Below are 13054 nucleotides of genomic sequence, written 5' to 3'. Positions count from 1 at the left end.
CATGGTTTCTGTTACATTTTTATTAAAGCCAAATCGGGTCATCCTTTATATGTATCTGCCCTCCCACTGCACATTATACGTTATCATATATCTGTGCCAAATTCCTCATCAATCTTGGCGGGATCTGGAAAATTACTGCTTTTTGTACTGAGGTTAAGGGTTTGTTCAGACCTATATAGTCTCTGCCATTTTGACTCCAAAAATAGCTGAGCGCTCTGACAAAACATCAGAGCCTCTGAACATAAGGCCAAGTTCACACAGCTTTATTTTCGGTCTGAGTGCTGTCCATAAAAAACTGACATCACACGGATGGCATGAGGACCAATGTCATTCAATTAGTTGATAGGATCAGGGTTTTTTTCATGGATCGAATCTGCGTGCAAAAACATCTCAGCATGCCTTAGCTTCTTCTGTATACCAGGTGAGACTCATAAGTCTATGAATGCGCAAAAAAATTGGATCCAATACAGATAGTGTAAGATTTTTACGGATACAAACAATTCTTTAACATAGGAAATTGTATTTGGTCATGTAAATTTTCATATGCCATAGGGATGAAAATTGAGATGAAAATCAGTTTTTTCTGGATGAAATCAAACATCTACAGTACAGTACAGTACACAGCCAATCTAATAGATGAAAGAGCCTGGCACTGACCTCTTCCATGAAGCGGTCCAGCAGGGAAGAAATGCTGATCATGGAGGTCTCGTCATCGTCCTGCGGCTCCATCTCTATATGGGGGGCGATAGATCGCTGGTTCCTGGGTAGAGATTAGAAATATATTTAATCATGTAAGAATATGTCATATTCCAGAGCCACCAGTATAAAGGAAAAAAGTGAGACCATAACCTAAACCTAGAAATGTGCTGATTAAATAGCTATAACAGAGAGAATACAATATCTGATGCCCGACCACATAAGTCCAATATGCAGGATGATTGTACAAATCTATATTCCCCTGCGCCATGAATTCAGAGGTACGCCATGAACAAGACGTGTTTATTACTCATCTGATCCCAGCATCTTACACCAGTTCTGGCCTGTATTCAGTCCAGTGGGTTTCCTGTTTAATCCCCAAAGAACTGAGCAAATTTTCATTTTTGTGATTGTTTTTTCCTCACTTTCTTCCAAAAGCCATAACCTTTTTATTTTCTTCCTCCTTGAAAAGGAAACGTTTAGAAAAATGGTGGCCCATCCTCTTGGCGGATTCTACTCTAACCATATACTTATCTAATAAACCTGGTATCACCTTTCGGGGGAGTAAAAACCTCCGTGATCTTGTGTAGAAAAGTCACTATCATAATGATCCAATCATCTTTTTGGATAAAGTTCACCCTCGTCTGGGATGTTCACCTTGTGGCAGATGCATTTCCTGTCCTAACATTGAACACCAATAAATCATTTGGGCCCAGTCTAGAATCAACAACTCCAATATAAATAATACAAAAATTAACTACATGGCCCAAGTTAAAAATTGGCAAAACTTTATTGAAACATATAAAGGACAAAAATGCATAAGGTAAAAACAAAAAGACACACCGCAGATAACAAATAGGTGAGACACCTGGACCTATATACTGTAGAGAGAGTTACAAAAATATTTTTCACAAAGCTCCAACCGGTAATGTACAACGTCAAATATATGATAGACCATTACATGTAAAAGTAAACAACGTTGAATACATATATGGTTCACCACATGTAAAGAACAGATATACACTGTGTTCCAAATTATTATGCAAATAATATTTTCTCAGATTTTCCCAAATTACCTATATGAACTGCAGTCATTGTAATTTTCCAGTCAAATAACTATTAGAGTACAATTGAAAGGTTTTTGTACAAACTGCCTATGATAACAGTATATTTTTAAAAAAAATAAAAAACTCAACCTGCACTCAAAATGCATGTTCCAAATTATTATGCACAGCAGAGTTTTCCCCTCCCCCATGACAGCACACCTTGAGAGAGAGGATCCGCCCCACCAAGGACAGGAAACCGTCTGAAATAAAAGGGCGGCACCTCTCCCTCGCTTCAGTTGGTTTCCTGTCCTTGATGGGGAACCTGTCTGGAAGAAAGGCTTACCTGGGGCTGTCCCGGTGTGGAAGTGCGGGCACTGGCCTGTGCACCGGGTTCAGTATCCCAGAAGCGCCGTCCGCAGCTTCCCCTGGGGTCTCTGCGCCGAGCGAGGCGCACGCAGTGAGGCAGGCAATGTCCTCCCGGAGACCGCGGCGCCGTCCTCCCCCTGAAGTGTGGAGCGCTTCCGGGTGCGACGCGCCTGATGTCACGGCGCAGGGCACGCTGGGAGCGGCGCGCTGGGTGACGTCAGGCGGCGCCGATCCAAGATGGCGGCGCCCATCGAAGTGTTCCAGGCCGGGTTTTTTTCGACGGAGCTCCGGCCTGAGGAAGGGGGAGGGCCCACAGACCGGAGGAGGCTGGATGGCCCTATTTTTAAGGGGGTGGGGAGCTGTCCTGGAAGCGTGGTGTGCCCTCTGATGGTGGTGGCAGACAGGATCCTTCGTCTAGCAGAGCGAAACCTCCCATCCCTCAGCGCCCTTCACATAAAGGGGGTAGAAAATGTGAAAGCAGATTTTCTAAGCTGCCATACCCTAAGACAGGTGGAGTGGGGGTTAAACCCGGAGGTCTTCCATCAGATTGTCCAGTTATGGGGGCAGCCAGACATAGACCTGTTCGCCACAAGGGCAAACAGGAAGGTGCAGAGATTTTGCTCCCTAAATCCGGCAGAAAATCCCCATGCCGTAGATGCCCTCCAGATTCCTTGGGGGATTCAGGAAGGCCTATGCCTTTCCGCCATTAGTGATGATTCCAGCAGCGGTGAGGAAGATCCGGGAGGAAGGCGCCAGGGTGGTTTTGATAGCCCCTTTTTGGCCCAAGAGGCCTTGGTTCTCTCTGCTTCGGCTAATGTCGGTGTCAGATCCCTGGATTCTACCAGAGAGGCCGGACCTTCTCATGCAGGGACCTGTATTCCATGCCCAGGCCAGGGGGTTCCATCTTTCGGCATGGAATTTGAGAGGTCACTATTGAGTAGCAAGGGGTTTTCACCAGGCTTAGTTTCTACTTTATTGGGGAGCAGAAAATCAATTACAACTAAGATTTATAGCAGGGTTTGGGGTAAATTCCTAGAGTTTATAGATATCCCGCTATCGAGCAAACCTCCGATCAGAGGGATCCTGGAATTTCTGCAAAAGGGGCGGAACCTGGGTCTAGCTACAGGGACCCTTAAGGTTCAGGGTTAAGCTTTGGGAGCAATCTACAATTGTAATCTGGCTGGGAATAGGTGGATCTCGAGGTTTATCAAGTCCTGTGCCAGAGCAGGACCGGTTAGGTCCATGGGTGTTCCTCCTTGGGACCTGAATTTAGTCTTGAACGCTCTTACTAGTGAACCGTTCGAACCCCTACACAAGGTCTCTCCAAAAATTCTCACCCTTAAGACCATCCTCCTAGTGGCCTTAACGTCAGCCCGTAGGGTGGGTGATCTGCAGGCCCTCTCGGTTAATCCTCCTTACACACAAATCTTTGAGGATAGGGTCTCCTTGCGGCCAGATCCAGCATACCTTCCCAAGGTGGTATCTAGATTTCACCGTAGTCAGGAGATTGTGCTACCCTCGTTCTGCAGCAATCCCAAGAACCCAGGGGAAGTCAGGTTCCATAGCCTAGATCAGTGATTTTCAACCTTTTTTGAGTTTGTAAGAAATATTTTAAGTTCTTCTCGCAACTCATACACACGGGCCAGCACTTTGCCGCGTGACAGCCACCTGACCTCCGTGTGGAGCAATAAGATTTTATGTTCCGCTCCCATTTCTGTACACAAAGACGCAAATAAGCGACATCTCAAAGGTCGCGTCTTCACAAAGTTCACTATGCGCACAACATCATCCAACACAGGAGCTAGATCTGCTGGTAAGGTCTTTGCAACGAGGGCCTCACGGTGCAAGAAACAGTGGGTAGCACGAACATCTGGGTTTCTTTCTTTAACCCTACTTACAAAGCCTTTGATGCGCCCGACCATGGCTGCGGCTCCATCAGTGCAGACACCTGTGCAGTTTTCCCATGTAAGTCCACTTTTATCAAGATATTCCGATGTGACTTGGAATATTGCCTCTCCTGTTGATTTTTCTGTCAGTGCCTTGCAAAATAGGAAGTTTTCTCTAATGGCTTCCCCATCCACAAAACGCACATTGGCCAACAACTGACAATGTCCACTGATATCCGTCGACTCATCAAGTTGCAAGGCAAATTTCTTACTGATGCGCACCTTTTCCAAAACAACTGTTTCAATGTCCGCAGACAAGTCCTCAATCCGTCTGGCAATTGTGTTATCAGAGAGAGGCACTTTAGCTATCTCTTTAGCTGCTTCAGGGCCAAGCATCTCATTTACAATAGCTTTACAAGCTGGTAGTATTAATGTTTCTGCCACAGTGTGGGACTTTTTTGATTTAGCTATGAGTTCAGCAACAAGGTAGCTAGCTTTGAGGGCTCTCTCATTTACCTTTGTGCTTTTTCTCAAAAAAGTTGCCCCTTTCTCATTGTTTGTACGTAAGCGTACAAAATACTCCATCGGTTTATTTTGAACGGAAGGGTGTTTCGTTTGGAGATGGCGTTTAAGTTTGCTTGGCACCATAGCGCTATTGGAAAGCTTCTCACCACACACCAAGCACAGTGGTGTTGGTGCTGTCGCATCCCCAGTGGAAGTAAATCCAAATGAAAGATAGCTTTCACTGTATTGCCTTGAGCTCACCGTCTTGTCTTTTTTCTTTTGTCGAACTCTCATACTAGGGCCTTCATTTGGGTTAGAATTGTGTCCAGGGTCCTGTTCGGCATTTGCCTTTTCCATTCTCAAATACTTCTCCATCACTGCTGAGATAGTGTGCGCAGCCACACACTAAAATAGAAGAGTATTACATTATCTGCCACACTTAAAGGACCTCTGCTAGGCATATTTCATTCCTGAGGGCTTAAAAAGCAGCTCTCGTGGTGACAAGAAGCTGATTTAAACCCCCCAAGAGTGAACTTCGCGAGAGCTGTATGTGTGTGATAATAACTTATATTACTACGGTCTGCATTTCCTGCTTGAATTGACACTAGTGACGTAGCACTCAGCTTTCTCTATAAGTAGAATAGAGCCGGCTGCCAAGTGCTACGCCACTAGAGTCAATTCAAGCAGGACATGACTGCTGAAGAACGGTACTAATATCATTTATTATTCCATACATACAACTCTCACGGAGTTCACTCTTGGGGGTTTTAAATCCGCTTCTTACCACCACAAGAGCTACTTTTTTAGCCCTCAAGAGTGAAATATGCCTGGCAGAGGTCCTTTCAATAAATAATTTATTTTAAAAAAGTGAAATAAAAAAGGATAACCCCCTCATATATTCAATCCCATGTAACCTCATAAATACAGTCCCACGTATATGAGCACATGATTATCAGCATCATATACTGTGGTGATGTGCACTGTACAGCGCCTCAGTATATGGTGCTGATTATTATGTGGCTCATATACTGCAATATAAAGGGGTACAATGAGAAGTACTATGGCCATGAGGCCAGAGTACAAGTGCCAGCTCATATACTCAGCATATGAGCTGGTACTTGTAGTACTCCAGCCTCATGACTATAGTATTTCTCATTTTACATTTCTCATTGTTATATGCAGTATACTGCTGGAGTACTAAAAGTACCAGCTCATATGCTGAGTATTCTGCCAACAGTTCATATACTCAGGCAAAAGCTCATATAGTCAGCATTATTGGCGGGCATTACCTTGGCGGCGGGAAAATGCGAGAGTCTCTCCGCTCTCAGGATGACGCGCCGGCCTCGGTGACGTCATTAAGTCGCGCGAGGTTCAAAGCTTGCGCATGTGTTATTGTACACGTCTCCTACATTGTAAGAAGGCGTGACTGCGCATCGAGCGCATTGCCGGGAAACAAAACACAGGGGGCACCATAGTTTGGGGAACTTTCCCCGCGGCACACCCGACCTGTGCCGCGCAACACTGGTTGAAAATCACTGGCCTAGATGTTAGGAGGTCCCTGCTACAGTACATTCACATGACTAGTCTGTGGAGGAAAGACTATTCTTTGTTCCTGGCCTTTCAGGGGTGTAGGAAAGGTCACGGGGTGTCCAAGGGTACCATCTCTAGGTGGCTCAGGGAGGCCATTTGCTTACCCTATACGTCCACAGGGGTTCCAGCCCCGGACAATGTGAGGGCTCATTCCACCAGAGCCGTCGCAACCTCCTGGGCAGAGAGCAGACGTCTCAATCGAGCAGATATGTAGGGATGCTACTTGGTCTGCACCATCCACCTTCTTTAAGCACTATCTTGGATCTGTCCTCTTGTGATCTCACCTTTGGGAGAAGGGTACTTCAGGCGGTGGTCCCTCCCTAGGGTGCTCATAAATTCTCCAAAATTCTCTCAAGGTGTGCTGTCATGGGGGAGGGGAAAACACCAAGGTTACTTACTGGTAGCCGTTTTTTCCAGAGCCCATGACAGCACCCGTAGTTTCTCACACCCTGGTGTGCACTGTTTTGGGTGGTGTGTATATGTATATTGTGGTGTTGGTTATATGCCTAACCTGTTTAGGGAGGTCCTCTCAATGCTCTGTAAACAACTGAAGCGAGGGAGAGGTGCCGCCCTTTTATTTCAGACGGTTTCCTGTCCTTGGTGGGGCGGATCCTCTCTCTCAAGGTGTGCTGTCATGGGCTCAGGAAAAACCGGCTACCGGTAAGTAACCTTGGTGTTTTCAACCTTTTCATTTTAATAAAGAACAAAAAATGGTCATTTTTGAAATTATAAGCATTAGCAGGTTATTACAAACTGAAATCAAGCAGTTTTCAACTCAAAACTTTATTCTAGGTGATGTTACATTTGCACATAGGACCCCTTGTTCGAAAGGAGCTTCTGAACTCTCTCGTCCATTGAATTTGTCAGGTTTTGGATGGTTTCTGCTTCAATTGTTTTGCATGAGGACAGAATACCCTCCCAGAGCTGTTGCTTAGATGTGAACTGCCTCCCGCCATCATAGACACTCCTTTTGATGATGCTCCAGAGGTTCTCAATGGGGTTGAGGTCAGGGGAGCATGGGTGCCACACCATAAGTTTGTCCCCTTTTTTGCCCATAGCAGCCAGAGATGCAGATGTGTTATGTGCAGCATGAGACGGGGCATTATCATGCCTGAAAATGATCTTGCTGCGGAATACACGGTTCTTCTTCTTGAACCATGGCAGGAAGTGATGTTTGAGAAACTCAACATACATTATGGAGTTCATCTTTACCCCTTCAGGGATCCTAAAAGGGCCGACAATCTCTCTCCCCATGATTCCAGTCCAAAACATTACTCCATCTCCTCCTTGTTAGCGCCGTAGCCGTGTTTGCATGGGGTGTCCATCAACCAGCCATCCTCCACTCCATCCATCTGGACCATCGAGATCATTTCATGCATGATAATGCCCCGTCTCATGCTGCACATAACACATCTGCATCTCTGGCTGCTATGGGCATGAAAGGGGACAAACTTATGGTGTGGCCCCCATGCTCCCCTGACCTCAACCCCATTGAGAACCTCTGGAGAATCATCAAAAGGAGTGTCTATGATGGCGGGAGGCTGTTCACATCTAAGCAACAGCTCTGGGAGGGTATTCTGTCCTCATGCAAAACAATTGAAGCAGAAACCATCCAAAACCTGACAAATTCAATGGACGAGAGAGTTCAGAAGCTCCTTTCGAACAAGGGGTCCTATGTGCAAATGTAACATCACCTAGAATAAAGTTTTGAGTTGAAAACTGTTTGATTTCAGTTTGTAATAACCTGCTAATGCTTATAATTTCAAAAATGACCATTTTTTTGTTCTTTATTAAAATGAAAAGGTTGAAAACTCTGCTGTGCATAATAATTTGGAACATGCATTTTGAGTTTTTACTTTTTTTAAAAATATACTGTTATCATAGGCAGTTTGTACAAAAACCTTTCAATTGTACTCTAATAGTTATTTGACTGGAAAATTACAATGACTGCAATTCATATAGATAATTTGGGAAAATCTGAGAAAATATTATTTGCATAATAATTTGGAACACAGTGTAGATAGAGTAGCACAACCAATAAATTAATACAGATAAATGAATATTAATAGTGTCCTTGTGGAACTGTGTATATTGCACTAGAAAAACCCATACTAAAACTACCTAACATGAACACAAGAAGAGACCATATTTACCAGGGTGCGTACTTCTGAGGTCCAGGCACCCACCACACACCCGATGCGCGTTTCGCACAGGAAATGCTTAGTCCAGGGGTGATGGAATGCTGGAAGGGGTAAGTATTTAATTGAATCCTGGCCAACAAAGCCCCAGTTCTGCTGATTAATAATCATACTCAGCCGCGCTATCGCCACCTGACATACAAGCCGCGCAAGCCCTGACCTTATGTCACCGGTGTCATGGGTACCTGTATAACATCTTTGCCACGAGGCAGCAAACCACCGCGTCCGGAAACCACAGGAAGAAAATGCCAGTGGCAAAAAGTACTTCTCGTTAATCAGCACAAATAGGGCTTCACTGGCCAGAATTCATTTAAATACTTACCCCTTCCAGCATTCCATCACCCCTGGACGAAGCATTTCCTGTGTGAAACGCGTTGGGTGTGTGGTGGGTGCCTGGACCAATTTTTAACTTGGGCCATGTAGTTCATTTTTGCTTTATTTATATTGGTGTTGCTGTCCTAACATTGAATACACTGACCAGGAGCGCACATATAAGTCATGGGGCCCCATAACAGAAGTTCTAATTGGGCTCCACACAGTATGATGGACCTCACACAAACCTTCACACTGTATAATTTCTTGCATACAGTATAATGGCCCCCACATAGCCCTCCATAAAGTATAAAGGCTCCCACATAGCCCTCCAAATATTATAATGGCCCCCATATAACCCTCCAAATATTATAATAGTCCCTACATAGCTCTCCATATACTATAATGGGCCCATAGTCCTCCATATTATATACTGCACCTCATAGTCCTCCATACAGTTTAATGCACACTACATAGTCCTCCATACAGTATAAGTATAATGCACTCCCCATAGTTTTCCGTGTAGTATAATGCGCTCCCCATAGTCCTCCATATAGTATAATGCGCTCCCCATAGTCCTCCATATAGTATAATGCGCTCGCCATAGTCCTCCATACAGTATAATGTGCTCCCCATAGTCCTCCATACAGTATAATGTGCTCCCCATAGTCCTCCATACAGTATAATGTGCTCCCCATAGTCCTCCATACAGTATAAGTATAAAGTACTCCCCATTGTCCTCCATATAGTATAATGCACTCCCCATAGTCCTCCATACAGTATTATGGCCACCACAACGTACTCATTGATTTTAAAAAAAAAATACAATACTCACCTCTCCTCCTCATTCCCCCACTGCACATCTCAGCGTAGTGGACGCCATGTAATGACGTCAACACGCCCGCTGCTCTGAGACGTCAGATGCCGAGGAAGAATGATGGAGGAGGAAGCGTCAGCTGACGCTCCAACTTTCATCAGTGCATTCAACTGTATCAGATTCCAGGATGAAATTGCGATGACGGGCGGGGGACAGTTCCGGCGCTGGCACCGGAACCCCCGGCTCACAGGCCCCATAGCAGCCGCGTGGTCTGCTGCCTTTGCTGGTTCGCCACTGGCACTGACTCCTTTTGTGATTCCACAGGACTGAACCATTTTAACATCATGCATCAAATATCTTGTGCCACAAAACCAGCTGCATATTATGCCACATGCCCTTGTTCAAAAATATACGTGGGTCTCACTACTCATCAGCTTAAAGGGGTTGTCCACTATTAGGACAATGTTTTCTCAATGTGAATATTTGCCCCCGTGAGAATAAAAACACTTGTACTCGCCTCCCGCGCCTGTGCCGTTCCTGCCATGTCTGCGCTCGCATTCTCGGGGCTCACGTGTGGTTGTTATGCAACATGAGCCCTGCACCCAATCACCGCTGGTGTCACTGTCCCTGCCTCCAGACGTATAAGTAATCAAGAGGAGCTGAGAGCTGCGGCTATATGTGTTTTTATTTTCATGGATTTGGACCCTGAATACGGTATACCCCCTGGTACTCACTGAAAACATTAGTTTCACCCCTTCTCTAACTACCTTCGCCATCTGGCTATGTTTTAAGGTTTTCTCCTTCATATCCTCTCTTCATGCAGCCTAGTATTATATTTTTCTTTCATTTTTTTTATACTATATGTTTTTTATGTAATTCACTCATCATTCAACGTATTTTAGTGTCTCCATGTGTTTATGCCGTTTGGCCGCCTGTGACTGTGTCCTTAGTTTCTGGGAGTGACTGCGATTCGTTACATCATTCTCATCGTAATTCACTGTCCCTCTGAACCATCTGATATTCACATTTTTACCACCTATGTAGATATACAAGTTTTATAACATCATTAGTATTTTATCTATATATTACTGTGCATCTACACAATGTTGCTTTACTATGTGCTTGGTTTTTACACCTTGCACCATTTATTCTGGTTTCAATTTACGTGAGACCCCTATACTCACTTATTTTCAAATGTTTTATATATACTTAGTTTTTTCTTCCCTCTCTTCCCTCATCTATCTATCCCTCCTTGCCTTTCCCCCTTTCCTCATCTATCCATCCCTCCTTCCCTTTCCTCATCTATTCATCCCTCCTTCCATTTCCCCCTTCCCTCATCTATCCATCCCTCCTTGCCTTTCCTCATCTATCCATCCCTCCTTCCCTTTCCTCATCTATCCATCCCTCCTTCCATTTCCCCCTTCCCTCATCTATCCATCCCTCCTTGCCTTTCCTCATCTATCCATCGCTCCTTGCCTTTCCTCATCTATCCATCCCTCCTTCCCTTTCCTCATCTATCCATCCCTCCTTCCCTTTCCCCCTTTCCTCACCTATCCATCCCTCCTTCCCTTTCCTCATCTATCCATCCCTCCTTCCCTTTCCTCATCTATCCATCCCTCCTTCCCTTTCCTCATCTATCCATCCCTCCTTCCCTTTCCTCATCTATCCATCCCTCCTTCCCTTTCCTCATCTATCCATCCCTCCTTCCCTTTCCTCATCTATCCATCCCTCCTTCCCTTTCCTCATCTATCCATCCCTCCTTGCCTTTCCTCATCTATCCATCCCTCCTTGCCTTTCCCCTTCCCTCATCTATCCATCCCTCCTTCCCTTTCCCTTGTTTCCCACCCCCTTATTTCCGTACATATTTTACATTGTGGACTCATATCCGTATATTACTCTTATCTAATGTAATGCAATCATGCCGCTTTGAGGGGTATAAACATTGATCTATGTGTTCCCTTATTCACATTCACTCATCATTGCTTGTTTGGATATATAAAAATCACATTTTTTTTTCTCTCTTCACCTTTCATCACACGCATTTATAAATTAGACACTTTTTATTATATTCAATGCATTATTTACATTATATTTTCATTATATTTCATTCATCAATCATTTTCCATTTCATGTTGTTTTTCTGAACTTGTCACTATAGATATTATCATTAATATGTATCTTATTTATGGCAATATTAATATCCTTATGTCATAATATCACATAATGTGGTCTAGTCACTATGCTGTATACAATTAATATGAAGCTCCTTTGCACCATCTTGTGGCGTTTTTGGAGTATTACGCTCCCTCTATGCACATTGTTGATTTCTCTCAACTATGAATGCTAGACTACTTTTTCAGATCGGCCCGGCAGCATGCATGCACATCTGGTGCCCGGCCGGTTCTCCTTATCCTGTGTTTTTTGTGCCCTTCAGCGTTGCAGCTTAGTTGATGTCATGATCTGTGAAGTGACGCAGGTCGCGGCACGCTCCCAGACTTCACCAGATCACGCATGTGTCACTACACGTCGCCTTCCTCTCCTATTGGCTAAAGCTGCATTGTTATACTCCCTCTTCCTGTGATGACGCCACCTCCTGACGAAGACATCGCCAGAACCAGTGTCCGGGTGGGCGCATTGCAATGAAGCTCCTGCTATGAACCAAGTATGTACTAAACTTATATTTTTCCATCCATCCTGAGTGTACGCTGACTATTTGAGCTTGCCATGCATGGGATATATATTTACCTTTTACCCCAGCCTTGTATACTTGACCATTATTTATTCACCATTCCCCCTGTATATTCTGTTTGCATCGTAAATATTATATATGTATTTTTATACATATTTGCTTATATATATTTCTGATAATGGTTACAGCCAATATACTATATTAGTGATTTTGTACTAAGCAGTGAGTCTCTTTTACATGTTCGTATACACTATTTTACTATTTATATTTGTGATGTATGCCATCTTTCTGTTTTTTGTATGTCCAATACACCTTTCTACTTGATCAGTAAAGTTAATCTTTCATGACATATTTTTAAGATTCGCTATATTGACTTGATTGTTTTTTTTTGTGTCCCCTCTATAAATTTTGTTTCTGATTAATCTGTTGGCGCTAATGTCTGACATATACAGTACAGACGAAAAGTTTGGACACACCTTCTCATTTAAAGATTTTTCTGTATTTTCATGACTTATGAAAATTGTACATTCACACTGAAGGCATCAAAACTATGAATTAACACATGTGGAATTATATACTTAACAAAAAAGTGTGAAACAACTGAAAAGATGTCTTATATTCTAGGTTCTTCAAAGTAGCCACCTTTTGCTTTGATGACTGCTTGGCATTCTCTTGATGAGCTTCAAGAGGTAGTCACCGGAAATGGTTTTCACTTCACAGGTGTGTCCTGTCAGGTTTAGTAAGTGGGATTTCTTGCCTTATAAATGGGGTTGGGACCATCAGTTGTGTTGTGCAGAAGTCAGGTGGATACACAGCTGATAGTCCTACTGAATAGACTGTTAGCTGCTTTTTTGTTGCCATAATACAAATTCTAAGTAAAGAAAAACGAATGGCCATTATTACTTTAAGAAATGAAGGTCAGTCAGTCCGAAAAATTGGGAAAACTTTGC

The 13054-nt window shown here is 43.9% G+C and overlaps 1 long non-coding RNA gene across 1 annotated transcript in view; it reads left to right on the top strand.

The window, feature by feature from the left end:
* The window catches only part of LOC141271306 (uncharacterized), a 73835-nt gene that overhangs the window by 13552 nt on the left and 47229 nt on the right, over window positions 1-13054 (top strand). Inside the window, exon 3 of the long non-coding RNA XR_012321888.1 lies at window positions 11850-12077. This is a non-coding gene — a long non-coding RNA (uncharacterized lncRNA). The remainder of the gene's footprint in view (window positions 1-11849; window positions 12078-13054) is intronic.

This window comes from Phyllobates terribilis, unplaced genomic scaffold (assembly GCF_046119375.1).
Source record: "Phyllobates terribilis strain yellow unplaced genomic scaffold, ASM4611937v1 Scaffold_5__5_contigs__length_657084704, whole genome shotgun sequence".
Classification (NCBI taxonomy): Eukaryota; Metazoa; Chordata; class Amphibia; order Anura; family Dendrobatidae; genus Phyllobates; species Phyllobates terribilis.
This window is presented reverse-complemented; position numbering and strand designations above follow the sequence as displayed.